A 14279-nucleotide genomic window follows, 5' to 3' on the forward strand; every position below is an offset into this window, starting at 1 on the left:
ATAATAATAATAATAATAATAATAATAATAATAACTGGGTGACAGTCGCATTGAGGTAAAACAACAGGAAAAACTCAACCATTATCAGGACCTCAAAATCGAATTGCAAAGGCGCTGACATAAACCAGTACAGGTGGTCCCAGTGGTCATCGACACACTGGGTGCTGTGCCAAAAGATCTCAGCTGGAATTTGGAAACAATAAACATTGACAAAATCACGATCTGTCAACTGCAAAAGGTCACCTTACTTGGATCTGTGCGCATTATTAGAAAATATATCACAAAGTCCTAGATGCTTGGGAAGTGTTCGACTTGTGATTTTGTGATACGAAATCCAGCATAGAGATCTCATTTGCTGTGACATACCGTGTTTTAGTGTCAATAATAATAATAATAATAATAATAATAATAATAATAATAATTTTATTTATATATTGTCGTATCTCCCCTAAGGGACTCAGGGCGGTTTCCATACATGCAATAGCATGGAAAAAATATACAAAGTATTCAAAACATAGACACAAGGTTGTTAACACACAAACATATACTTCAAAACCATTTGCTGAACTAGAACTAATATCAAAGCTCTAAACACTATTCTATTATATGGAATGAGCTGCTAAGGGTCGGAGTAATCGAGAGGCCTAGACCATCTAAGGGGACGGGGATAGGGCGGAAGTTAGTGCAGAGCAATATAGGGCGGAGGAGATGGAGAAAGTGCAAGGAACCGATCCTGGAATATTGTGTCCAATTTTGGGCACCACAATTCAAGAGAGATATTGGCAAGCTGGAATGTGTCCAGAGGAGGGCGACTAAAATGATCAAGGGTCTGGAGAACAAGCCCTATGAGGGGTGGCTTAAGGAGCTGGGCATGTTTCGCCTGAAGAAGAGAAGGCTGAGAGGAGATATGATAGCCTGGAGACTAGGAGGGTGGAGCAATGGCTTCAAACTACAAGAGAGGAGATTCCATCTGAACATGAGGAAGAACTTCCTGACTGTGAGAGCCGTTCAGCAGTGGAACTCTCTGCCCCGGAGTGTGGTGGAGGCTCCTTCTTTGGAAGCTTTTAAACAGAGGCTGGATGGCCATCTGTCAGGGGTGATTTGAATGCAATATTCCTGCTTCTTGGCAGAATGGGGTTGGACTGGATGGCCCAGGAGGTCTCTTCCAACTCTTTGATTCTATGATTCTATCATTCTAACTGTGGCCATAGCGGGGCCTGGGCTACGTTTCCAGGCACGTTTCCACCATGCCTCTTGAGATCCAAACTGAGCTTTGATATTAGTTCCAGTTCAGCAAATTCCTTCTCCCTTTGAATGACTTCTACTGGAAAATGACAACTGACAGGTTGACAGCCCAGTGTCCAGACAGACTGGAATATTCTCCTACTGGTTTTTCAATAATGCCCGAGGCTGTTTTTTCTAGGGCTTCTTCAGGTGGAGCACAAATGTGTCAGAAGTCTGTGGTATTTGGTACTATATGGGTTTTTTTTTTTTGTTTTGTCAAATATCCAGATGAGATTTTTGTTCCCCCAGAATGTTTTTGGCAGTTCCTTGCATCTACTGCCACATTTTATTTATTCCCTGGAGTGGATTTCTTTTACATCAGTCTTTCTCAACCTTCCTAATGTCTCAAACCTCTAATACTGTTCCTAATGTTGTGCTGACCCCCCAACCATAACATTATTTTCGTTGCCACTTCATAACTGTAATTTTGCTGCTGTCATTTTTTTTTTGTTGTGCCAGGAGCGACTTGAGAAACTGCAAGTCGCTTCTGGTGTGAGAGAATTGGCCATCTGCAAGGACGTTGCCCAGGGGACACCCGGATGCTTTGATGTTTTTATCATCCTTGTGGGAGGCTTCTCTCACGTCCCCATATGAGGAGCTGGAGCTGATAGAGGGAGCTCATCCACCTCTCCCCGGATTTGAACCTGCGCCACCGGGGGTTCTGCTGCTGTCATGAATCGTAATATCTGACATGCAGGATGTATTTTCATTCACAGGACCAAATTTGGCACAATAACTGATATGTCCACATTTGAATACTGGTGAGGTTTTGGAGGGAGATTTTGTCATTTGGGAGTTTACTTGCTGGGATTTATAGTTCTCCTACAATCAAAGAGCATTCTGAACTCCAGGAATGATGGAATTGAATCAAACTTGGCAAACAGAACTCTCCTGACCAACAGAAAATACTGGAAGCGTTTGGTTGACATTGACCATGACCTTTGGAGTTGTAGTTCACCTATATTCAGAGAGCACTGTGGACTAAAACAATGATGGCTCTGGACCAAGCTTGGCACAAATACTCAATATGCCCAAATGTGATCACTGGTGGAGTTTGGTGAAAATAGACTTTGGCATTTGGGAGTTGTAGATATGTGATTTAATGCCTTTGTATGTGTATGGTCTAATATGTTTAGGCATTGAATGTTTGTGCTCCGCCCTGAGTCCCCTTCGGGGTGAGAAGGGCAGAATATAAATGCTTTAAATAAATAAATAAATAAATAAATAAATAAATAAATAAAAGTTGCTGGGATTTATAGTTCTCCTACAATCAAAGAACATTCTGAACTCCAACAATGATGGAATTGAACCAAACTTGGCAAACAGAACTGTCATGACCAACAGAAAATATTGGAAGGGTTTGGTGGGCATTGACCATGAGCTTTGGAGTTGTAGTTCACCTACATTGAGAGAGGAATGTGGACTAAAACAATGATGGCTCTGGACCAAACTTGGCACAAATACTCAATATGCCCAAATGTGATCACTGGTGGAGTTTGGCAAAAATAGACTTTGGCATTTGTGTGTTGTAGTTGCTGGGATTTATAGTTCTCCTACAATCAAATAGCATTCTGAACTCCAGGAATGATGGAATCGAAGCAGACTTGGCACACAGAATTCCCATGACCAACAGAAAATACTGGAAGCGTTTGGTGGACACTGACCTTGAGCTTTGGAGTTGTAGTTCACCTACATTCAGAGAGCACTGTGGACTAAACAATGATGGCTGTGGACCAAACTTGGCACAAATACTCAATATGCCCAAATGTGATCACTGGTGGAGTTTGGCGAAAATAGACCTTGACATTTGGGAGTTGTAGTTTTTGGGATGTATAGTTCACCTACAATCAAAGAGCATTCTGAAGCCCACCAACGATAGAATTGGGCCAAACTTCCCACACAGAACCCTCATGACCAACAGAACATACTGTGTTTTCTGATGGTCTTTGGGGAACCCCCTGACACCCCCTGGCAACCCCTCCAGGGGTCCTGACCCCCAGGTTGAGAAATGCGGATCTAGACACTATGCTCCTATTGATGCAGGGAAAAATCTCACTGGCTTTTTTTGCCGCCACATGACATTGTTGGCTCATGTTTAACTTGTTGTCCACGAGGACTCCAAGATCTTTTTCACACATACTGCTCTCAAGCCAGGCCTCATCATCCCCCATTCTGTATCTTCGCATTTCGTTTTTTCTGCCTAAGTGGAGTCTCTTGCATTTGTCCCTGTTAAACTTCATTTTTAATTGAAAGCAAGACAAACAAACAAACAAACACAGATAAAGTAAACCCCCTGGCAACCCCTCCAGGGGTCCTGACCTCCAGGTTGAGCCAGACATCATCGTCCCCCATTGACAGCCTCCTGTGATTTTCCACGGGAGGCAAGAGTGGCACCAGGAAGACATTCAAGCTGCTCCACTGGCACTGATGCTCAAATGGATATGGAAGCCAACAAAGGCAGGCAGACCTTGGTGCAGAAGGGAAACAGGTGTGGCTTGAACTATTTTGCCTGGGGCTGTTGTTTCTGCTGGGTCTGCCAAGGGCTCCCTGGTCATGATCATTATCCGAGTGAGACAAGAGGCTCCTTGATGAGCCAGCCATTCCATCGAGGTGCATCCTCTGCCTTGTCGATGCCATCGGTTGGCAAAACACTCCCAAGAGGAGAGGCCTGCCAAAGAATGCTTTCTGCCTGCAGCAAAGGATAAAAGGCCACCCTCTCTCCCTCTCAATTGCATGTCAAAAAATGTCCTGGTTTTCTTTTGCTGAATGTTGGGAGGAGATGACTTCCAAGTCTGCCCATATCCTTCAGCCCTAGGCTATCCTGCCTTGAAACTTGGAGTCATCCTACTTAACCAGGTATAATGACAGGTCTTTCCTACTCATTACATCTCGTGACAGTGGATTCCACAAGTGGATCCTGTGTTTACGCGGACTAGCTCTTCCTCTCTGCCCTACACTGCTGTTGATGGTTTTCCTGGGGCATTTGTCTCCAAGCGCCAATATTATGAGACATCTGTCCGACTTTTCCCTTTGTGCAGTTGCACCCAAAGGAGATTTTGAAACATCGTCAAGCTGTGAGATAATATTTCATAGAATCACAGAATAATAGAATTAGAATATGTGAGAGGAAGTCATAGGGAGGAGGTCAAGGATCTGGAGAACAAGCCCTATGAGGAGCGGCTCAAAGAGCTGGGCACTTTTAGCCTACAGAAGAGAAGGCTGAGAGGAGACATTATGAGGGTCATGTATAAATATGTGAGGAGGAGTCATAGGGAGGACAGAGCAAGCTTGTGTTCTGCTGCCCTGGAGACAAGGACGCAATGGAACAATGGCTTCAAACTAAATGATCAAGGGTCTGGAGAACAAGCCCTATGAGGAGCAGCTCAAAGAGCTGGGCAAGTTTAGACTACAGAAGAGAAGGCTGAGAGGAGACATTATGAGGGCCATGTATAAATATTTGAGAGAAAGTCACAGGGAGGGGGGAGCATAGGGTCTGGAGAACAAACCCTATGAGGAGCGGCTCAAAGAAAAAACTCTAAAATCAGGACAGTAAATAAAAATAAACATTCAAACAACGGGAATTTCTGACATGAAACAATCAGGGCCAGCTAACACCTCCCAACTAACACCTCCCCTGGGTAGCAACCAGCCAGGCTTTGAAGCTGCAAGGCCATTCAATGCTAACCAAGGTGGCCAATTGCAACATTCACACTTGCCACAAGCAAACAAGACTTCTTTCTCCCACCCTGGACTCTCCACAGATATATAAACCCAATTTTCCTAGTTTTCAACAGACCTCCCAACCTCTGAGGATGCCTGCCATAGATGTGGGTGAAACATCGGGAGAGAATGCTTCTGGAACATGGCCAGACAGTCTGGAAAACTCACAGCAACCCAAGGTTAGAAACATGTAACAAGGATGGGTTATTGTAGTTTTTTTTGGGCTATATGGCCATGTTCTAGAGGCATTCTCTCCTGACATTTCGCCTGCATCTATGGCAAGCATCCTCAGAGGTAGTGAGGATGTCCCACCCTGGTCATTCCACAGATATATAAACCCATTTTCCTAGTTCCAACATACCTCACTACCTCTGGGGATGCTTACCATAGATGCAGGCGAAACATCAGGAGAGAATGCCTCTAGACCATGGCCATATAGCCCGAAAAAAACGACAACAACCCAGTGATTCCGGCCATGAAAGACTTCAACAATACAGTGTAACAAGGATTTTCAACAACAACAAAAAAATGATTTGCTCACCCAAGAAAACTTGTGTGCGCACAGAACTGTGAGATAAGCCATGGTGTTCTCCAACAAGCCATCCTTTGTAATCACTGTTTCCATTCAGAAAGAAGCACTGAAACCCACGATTCACCAAGGTCAGAATCTTGTCAATGGCTTCTTTAGACTCCTGCAAAGGGAGTTTCCCCATTCTGCTTCTTAGGATACTTTTGTCCCCACTTGGAAATAACAATCCATGGAAACACAAGCTTGTTTTCAGTCAAATTGTATCATTGCATAGTCCTGAAAATGTGTGGGAATCATATGCCTCTTGGATTGCGACTTCCAGCATGCTCCAAATTGGTTATGGTGCTCAGAACAGTTGGAAATTGCACTCCAGCATCTGGACAGCTTCGGGATTTCCACCGCTGCCTTAAAACAACATCACGGATCATCTATATCAGTGTTTCTCAACCTTCCTAATGCCGTGACCCCTTAATGCAGTTCCTCATGTTGTGGTGACCCCCAACCACAACATTAGTTTTGTTGCGACTTCATAACTGTAATTTTGCTACTGTTATGAATCATAATGTAAATATCTGATATACAGGATGTATTTTCATTCACTGGACCAAATTTGGCACAAATACTCGACATGCCCAAATTTGAATACTGGTGTGGTTGGGGGGGGATTGTTTTTGTCATTTGGGAGTTGTAATTGCTGGGATTTATAGTTCACCTACAATCAAAGAACATTCCAAACTCCACCAATGATGGACTTGAACTAAACTTGGCACACAGAACTCCCATGATCAACAGAAAATACTTGAAGATGTATTGTCGAATGCTTTCATGGCTGGAATCACTAGGTTCTTGTGGGTTTTTTCGGGCTATAGGGCCATGTTCTAGAGGCATTCTCTCCTGACGTTTCGCCTGCATCTATGGCAAGCATCCTCAGAGGTAGTGGGGTCTGTTGGAAATAGGACAATGGGTTTATATATCTGTGGAATGACTGGGATGGGGCAAAGAGCTCTTCTCTGCTAGAGCTGGGTGTGAATGTTTCAACTGACCAACTTCATTAGCATTTGAAGGCCTGGCTGAGCCTGGGAAAATCTTTTGTTGAGAGGTGATTAGATCTTCTTGTTTGTTTCCTCTCTGCTGTTTTGCTGTTGTAATTTTAGAGTTTTTTTAATACTGGTTGCCAAATTTTGTTCATTTTCATGGTTTCCTCCTTTCTGTTGAAATTGTCCACATGCTTGTGGATTTCAATGGCTTCTCTGTGTAGTCTGACATGGTGGTTGTTGGTGTGGACCAGCACTTCTGTGGTCTCAAATAATATGCTGTGTCCAGGTGGGTTCATCAGGTGCTCTGCTATGGCTGATTTCTCTGGTTGAAGTAGTCTGTAGTGCCTTTCATGTTCCTTGATTCGTGTTTGGGCAATGCTGCGTTTGGTGGTCCCTATGTAGACTTGTCCACAGCTGCATGGGTTACGGTAGACTCCTGCAGAGGTGAGAGGATCCCTCTTGTCCTTTGCTGAACGTAGCATTTGTTGGATTTTCTTGGTGGGTCTGTAGATAGCTTGTATGTTGTGTTTCCTCATCAGCTTCCCTATGCGGTCAGTGGTTCCCTTGATGTCTGGTGAGAACACTTTTCCTCTGGGTGGATCTTTGTCTTGACTCTCGTGGCTTGTTCTTGGTCTTGCAGCTCTTCTGATGTCTGAGGTGGAGTCTCCATTGGCCTGGAGAGCCCAGCTTAGGTGGTTCAGTTCATCTTGGAGGAGGTGAGCTTCGCAGTTCATCTTGGAGGAGGTGGGGTTTGCAGACCTCACTACCTCTGAGGATGCTTGCCATAGATGCAGGCGAAACGTTAGGAGAAATGGCCCTATAGCCTATAACATAGCCCGAAAAAACCCACAAGAACCTAATACTGGAAGAGTTTGGTGGACATTGACCTTAAGTTTGGGAGCTGTAGTTCACCTATATCCAGAGAGCACTGTGGACTCAAACAATGATGGATCTGGACCAAACTTGGCACAAATACTCAATATGCTCAAATGTGAACATCTGGCGGGCCCAAGTTTGCCCATGCTTGATGTAGATGGCCCACAATTTGGCCTGTCTATCATTAACAGCTCTGGTTTGGTCTTATACAGTCAAGCTGTGCCTTCCTCGCCAATAATTCCAAAGAGCTTCTCGTTTTCCAAGCGGTGTGAGTCCAGGATTCTGTAGGAGATTGTTTTGACAGCATGTGTGTGTGTGTGTGAGTCCATGCTCGAAGCCAACCCTCCTCCTTCTGGCATGCTCTTCCCCGATTACACAACCACAGCTGGATTAAAGCGGGGTCATCTCCTGGGGATGGCTAGGGAGGGGCAGGGAGGAGGAGGAGGCAGCAACACAGATGGGCTGGAATCCCATTGACAATCCGCTGGGTCCCTTTGAGTTCTTTTACGAACCAATCAACTCAATTCCTCATATGAGAGAAAGAAGTGTGATCCTAAAAAACCCTTTTTATATATTCGTATCTGCTTGTTAAGTGTCCACAAACATGGTTTAAGGTAAAGGTAAAACTTCAGAGGTGTGAAAACCGGAGGCAAAATATGTAAGATATGTAGATGATACCATACAATTGATAGAAAATGGCCAAGATTTGGAATGACCATTGAATCAAGTGAAGGAATAATGTTCAAAAGGAGGAGTTAAAGGTAAAGGTAAAGGTTTACCCTTGACATTAAATCTAGTCATGTCCGACTCTGGAGGCTGGTGTTCATCTCCATTTCTAAGCCAAAGAGCTGGTGTTGTCCATAGACACCTCCAAGGTCATGTGGCCAGCATGACTGCGTGGGGTGCCGTTACCTTCCTGCTGGAGCGGTACCTATTGATCTACTCACATTTGCATGTTTTCGAACTGCTAGGTTGGCAGAAGGTGGGGCTGGCAGCAGGAGCTCACACTGCTCCCTGGATTCGAACCACCAACCTTTCGTTAAACAAGTTCAGCAGCTCAGCAGTTTAACCCCATGCTTCACTGGGGGCTTTATATGAGTTTTAAAGATAATTTATTTATTGTATTTATTGTACTGGGTGGCACAGGGGTTAAAGTGTTGAGCTGCTGAACTTGCCAACTGAAAGATCGAAGGGAGTGGGGTGAGCTCCCGTTGTTAGCCCCAGCTTCTGCCAACCTAGCAATTCGAAAACATGCAAATGTGAGTAGATCAATAGGTACCTCTTGAGATCAATAGGTATACAAATATAGTAAACAAATAAATACCGCTCCATCAGGAAGGTAACCGTGCTCCATGTAGTCATGCCAGCCACATGACCTTGGAGGCGTCTATGGACAACACCGGCTCTTTGGCTTAGAAATGGAGATGAACACCTCCCCCCCCCCCCCCCCCCCAGAGTCAGAACTGACTGGACTTAATGTCAGGGGAAAACTTTTACCTTTACTATGGCGTTGAATATTTGCCTTTCATGTTGTAAGCTGCCCTGCATCCCCATGAGAAGATGAGCCAGGATATAAATAAAGGTTTGTTGTTGTTGTCATTGTTGTTGCATTTGCTGTATTTTAATTTATTATTGTAGGCTTTCATGGCCAGAATCACTGGGTTGTTGTAGGTTTTTTCGGGCTATATGGCCATGTCCTAGAGGCATTCTCTCCTGACGTTTCACCTGCATCTATGGCAAACATCCTCAGAAACATTCAGACCTATCTCCAGCAGACAAGAGCTCTTTGTCCCATCCTGGTCATTCCACAGATATATAAACCCATTTTCCTAGTTCCAACAGACCTCACTACTTCTGAGGATGCTTGCTATAGATGCAGGCGAAACGTCAGGAGAGAATGCCTCTAGAACATGGCCATATAGCTCGATAAAACCTACAACAACCTGTATTTTAATTCTCTTTTTACCACACTATTAATATTTTTTTAAACTTTTGTGTTACTTTTTAAAAACTGTTTAGTGGGGATAGATGTTAGCCATTTAGCGTGGGTAGATATTAGCCGCCTTGTGTCCCCATAGGGAGAAAGGCGGGATATAAATAATGATGATGATGATAAGGATGATAATAATAACAATACCCTCCTCTTTATAGATCTGTATCTGATTGTAAGTGTCCCATCCATCAATAAGTATAAGCCACAAACACTCCCCATTATATATTTGTATCTGATAAGTGTCCCATCCATCAAGAAATATAAGCCTCAAATATTCCCCATTATATATTTGTATCTGATTGTAAGTGTCCCATCCATCAAGAAATATAAACCACTAGCACCCTCCCAATGGGACGTAGCAGCCTATAATGAAAGGACCAAGGCACTGACATCCCCAGCCCATCCTCTGTTCAGATATCAGCTAGTACGCCAATGCCTTAAATCAGAGTTTCTCAACCTGGGGGTTGGGACCCCTGGGGGGGGGGCATTAGGGAGTGCCAGGGGGGTTGCCAAAGACCATCAGAAAGCAAGAGTATTTTCTGTTGGTCATGGGGGTTCTGTGTGGGAAGTTTGCCCCAATTCTGTCATTGGTGGGGTTCAGAATGCTCCCTGATTGTAGGTGAACTATAATTCCCAGTAACTACAACTCACAAATGTCAAGGTCTATTTTCCCGAAACTCCACCAGTGTTCGCATTTGAGCATATTGAGTATTGGTGCTAAGTTTGGTCCAGATCCATCATTGTTTGAGTGCTCTCTGGACATAGGTGAACTACAACTCCAAAACACAAGGCCAATTACCATCAAACCCTTCCGGTATTTTCTGTTGGTTATGGGAGTCCTGTGTGCCAAGTTTGGTTCAGTTCCATTGGTGGTAGAGTTTCAAATGCTCTTTGATTGTAGGTTAACTATAAATCCCAGCAACTGCAACTCCCAAAGGACAAAATCAACCCCCCCCCCCATCTCCACCAGTATCTAAATTTGGTCCATTGAATGAAAATACATCCTGCATATCAGATATTTACATTACAATTCACAACAGTAGCCAAATTATAGTTATGAAGTAGCAATGAAAATAATTTTATGGTTGGGGGTCATCACAACATGAGGAACTGTATTAAGGGGTTGCGACATTAGGAAGGTTGAGAACCACTGGCTTAAATCAAGAAATAGCTTCCTAAGGTCTACAGAGATACTCGCAGGAACACCTCAGCAAGCGAGAGTCCAAAAGTGGCAGGCTAAAAATCCATAACTTCAATCCATGGCTGATACTGGATAAGAGACTTCTTCCTGGGCACACAGAAGACTGGGTGACTTGGAAGGCGCTGAACAGACTGCACTCTGTTTTCAAACTGCTAGGTTGGCAGGAGCTGGGGCTATCAACAGGAGCTCACCCTGTCCTGCGGATTCAAACTGCCGACCTTCCTGTCAACACGTCCAGCAGCTCAGTGGTTTAACCTGCTGTGCCATCGCAGTGTTCTTAGTGTTCTTGGTTGAACGCTAAGAAAACAATATTATTTATATATATATATATATATATATATATAAATAAAATAAAGACTGGATATATTTTACATAACTTTCAAGTAGACAATGAAGGCATTAAACTGTCCAAGATTTTCTATACTTAAATGGAAAATAAATGGAAACAGCAATCAAGAAATTGGAAAAAAAAGACTAGGACCTGGAAAGACATTTATAAGGGAACCTCTTTTTTCCATTGAGAAACTGCAAGTTGCTTCTGGTGTGAGAGAATTGACCGTCTGCAAGGACGCTGCCTAGGGGATGCCTGGATGTCTTGATGTTTTACCACCCTTGTGAGAGGCTTCTCTCATGTCCCCGCACGGGGAGCTGGAGCTAACAGGGGGAGCTCACCCACGCTCTCCCCGGATTTGAACCTGCGACTGGATTTGAAGGAGATATACAGAGCCAACCTTAAGAAATGGGGGCCACAAAGTGGAGTCCACGACATGCGAGTGTGGAGAAGAGCAAATTAGAGACCACTGACTACAATGCCACTTGCACAACGGAGGACCTTCTCACAACAACACCAAAGGCACTCCAAGTGGCCAGCTTCCGGTCAAAGGAAATTTAGCATAATGCCAAGTTTTGAACATTGTTCGTGTTTTTAAATATATTATAACTGCATCATCAATTTGTTTCTGACACGATAAATAAATACCCTCCCTGATATATTGTCGAAGGCTTTCATGGCTGGAATCACTAGGTTCTTGTGGGTTTTTTGAGGCTATATGGCCATGTCTAGAGGCATTTTCTCCTGACGTTTCGCTTGCATCTATGGCAAGCATCCTCGTGTTTTGGACTCCAACTCCCACAATTCCGAACAGCCGAAGGCTGTTCGGAATTGTGGGAGTTGGAGTCCAAAACACGAGGATGCTTGCCATAGATGCAAGTGAAACGTCAGGAGAAAATGCCTCTAGACATGGCCATATAGCCCAAAGACCTCAAAGAGGTCTCCCTGATGTTTAAATGCCCCATCTATCAAGACCTCTTTGTCTCCATGCACCCAATGCCCAACTTAAACCCTATTTATTGGGGACCGACCCTAACAGAGAAGGAATGGCAATCCTATCTGGTCTGGCAGGCTGAAAAATAACAAGCCAAGCCACCTAAGCTGCTTTCGGAGTCAAGTCTATGGACATGCTGCACCTTTGGAAAAACAATCCTGAATCCTTGCAACACCTGCCGAAGAAGAAAGACCAAGAGACCTCCAGCCAAGCCCCAAATTAGCTCAACCCTCAAATAATCACTGTTTTTCTTATCATCCCTGCTGAAAGCTTGGAGAGCTTGGGTGTGGTGAGGAGCTCTCCAGGAGATGGAGGTTCCCCCATCTTGCTTGGATGGCTTTTGGGGCAAAAGGAGCCAGCAAGGCCGCACCTAGGAAGCCTCAAGGCTTGCCTTCCATAGGGATGGAGGCAGCAGAGGAAGGGATGAGGGGTGGAAAGATGGGCAAATACATTTCAAAAGCATCATCTCATGCTTGACTTGGCTGCTTCGGGTTCCCTGGCGCATCCTTAAGCATCATGAAGGAAGAAAAGGAGGAGGGAGAGAGGAGGGGAGGGAGGGATTGAAGGATGGGAGGAAGGGAGGGGGAAGGAAGGGGGAAGGAAGGAAGGAAGGAAGGAAGGAGGGAGGGAGGGAAAGGGAGGAAAAAGGGTAGGATGGATGGAAGGAAGGGAGAGAGGGAGGGAGGGAAGGAAGGAAGAAAAGAAGGAAGGGGGAAGAGGGAGGGACGGAAGGGGGAAGAGGGGAAGGAAGGAAGGAAGGAAGGAAGGACGGAAGGAAGGAAGGAGGGAGGGAAGGAGGGAAGGGATAAGGAAGGAAGGAAGGAAGGAAGGAAGAAGAGGGGAAGGAAGGAAGGAAGGAAGGAAGGAAGGAAGGAAAGGAAGGAAGGAAAAAGGGTAGGATGGATGGATAGAAGGAAGGAAGAGAGGGAGGGAGGGAAGGAAGGAAGGAAGGGGGAAGAGGAAGGAAGGAAGGAAGAAAGGAGGGAAGGGGGAAGGAAGAAAAGAGGGAAGGGGGAAGGAAGGAAGGAAGGAAGGAAGGAAGGAGAGAGGGAAAGAAGGAGTGAAGGGAGAAGGGAAGGAAGGAAGGAGGAAAGGAAGGAGGGAAGAAGAGAAGGAAGGGAAGGAGGGAAGGAGGAAGGAAGAATGGAACGAAGGAGGGAGGGAAGTAAGGAATATAGGAAAGAGGGAAGGAAGGAAGGAAGGAAGGAAGGAAGGAAGGAAGGAAGGAAGGAGAGATGGAAAGAAGGAGTGAAGGAGAAGGGAAGGGGGGTGGAGGGAAGGAAAGAAAGAAGGAAGGAAAGGAAGAAAATAGGGTAGGATGGATGGAAGGAAGAAAGAATGAAAAAAAGAAAGAAAGAAAGAAAGGAAAGAGAGGGAAAGAAGGAATGAAGGGAGAAGGGAAGGGGGATGGAGAGAAGGAAGGAAGGAAGGAAGGAAGGAAAGAAGGAAGGAGGGAAGAAAGGAGGGAGAGAAGGAAGGAAGGAAGGAAGGAAGGAAGGAAGAAGGGAAGGAAGGAGGGAAGAAAGGAGGGGGGAAGGAAGGCTGACAGGAGGAAGGAAGGAAGGAAGGAAGGAGGAAGGGAAGGGGGAAGGAAGGAGAAAAGATGGATGGATGGAGAGAGGGAAGGAAGACGGGAGGCAGGAGCCAAAGGGATGCTCCAGATGCTGCTAGTCTTGCTGCAAACGCCTGCCTCCTTTCTGCCTCCCAAGCCCGGGAGGGATGGAGGCGCGCATCTCGAAGCCAGCGAAGATGGGGGCAGGCACCCTCCACTCACCCTGGTCCTCGTTCCCGGCGGAGTGGAAGATGCGATGGGCTCCCCCGAGCCTCTCCTCCTCCGCCTCGATCCCTCCAAAAGAGATCCCGACCAGAGGCTGGGCTGACTGTCAACAGGCACAGCGGCGGCTGGCTCTCCGTCTCTTCTCTCTCTGGCCAGCTCCCCTCCTCGCCCCTGCGGCTGCGCAGCCTCTCAGCCCTTGCTGAGCACTCTGGGACTTGTAGTTCCTATGTGGCTTCGCAAGACAGGCAGGGGACTCCTCTGGAGGGGCATCTCCCCTGCAGGATGGGGGCAGGCTCTTGGCACCCCTTGAGCTGCCCAGGATTAAGGCTGTGGCGTTGCAAGACTTGTGCTTTCACCCACCTACAGATCCCAGACTTAAAGGGATGTCAAACTGCATCCATTCCACAGTCTGGATGCTTCTGGAGGTTTTCCATAATATTATTTTCATTGCTACTTCATCACTTTAATTTTGCTCCTATTATGAATTGTCGCGTAAATATCTGATATGCAGGATGTATTTTCATTCACTGGACCAAG

General features: G+C 45.5%; 1 protein-coding gene across 1 annotated transcript in view; it reads right to left on the reverse strand.

Moving 5' to 3' along the window:
• The window catches only part of TMOD2 (tropomodulin 2), a 52301-nt gene extending 38382 nt beyond the window's left edge, over positions 1–13919 (reverse strand). The window contains exon 1 of the mRNA XM_060755274.2: positions 13740–13919. The gene's annotated coding sequence lies outside the window, so the exon portion shown is untranslated. The remainder of the gene's footprint in view (positions 1–13739) is intronic.
• Positions 13920–14279: the final 360 nt, after the last annotated feature.

This window comes from Anolis sagrei, chromosome 9 (assembly GCF_037176765.1).
Source record: "Anolis sagrei isolate rAnoSag1 chromosome 9, rAnoSag1.mat, whole genome shotgun sequence".
NCBI classification, from domain to species: Eukaryota; Metazoa; Chordata; class Lepidosauria; order Squamata; family Dactyloidae; genus Anolis; species Anolis sagrei.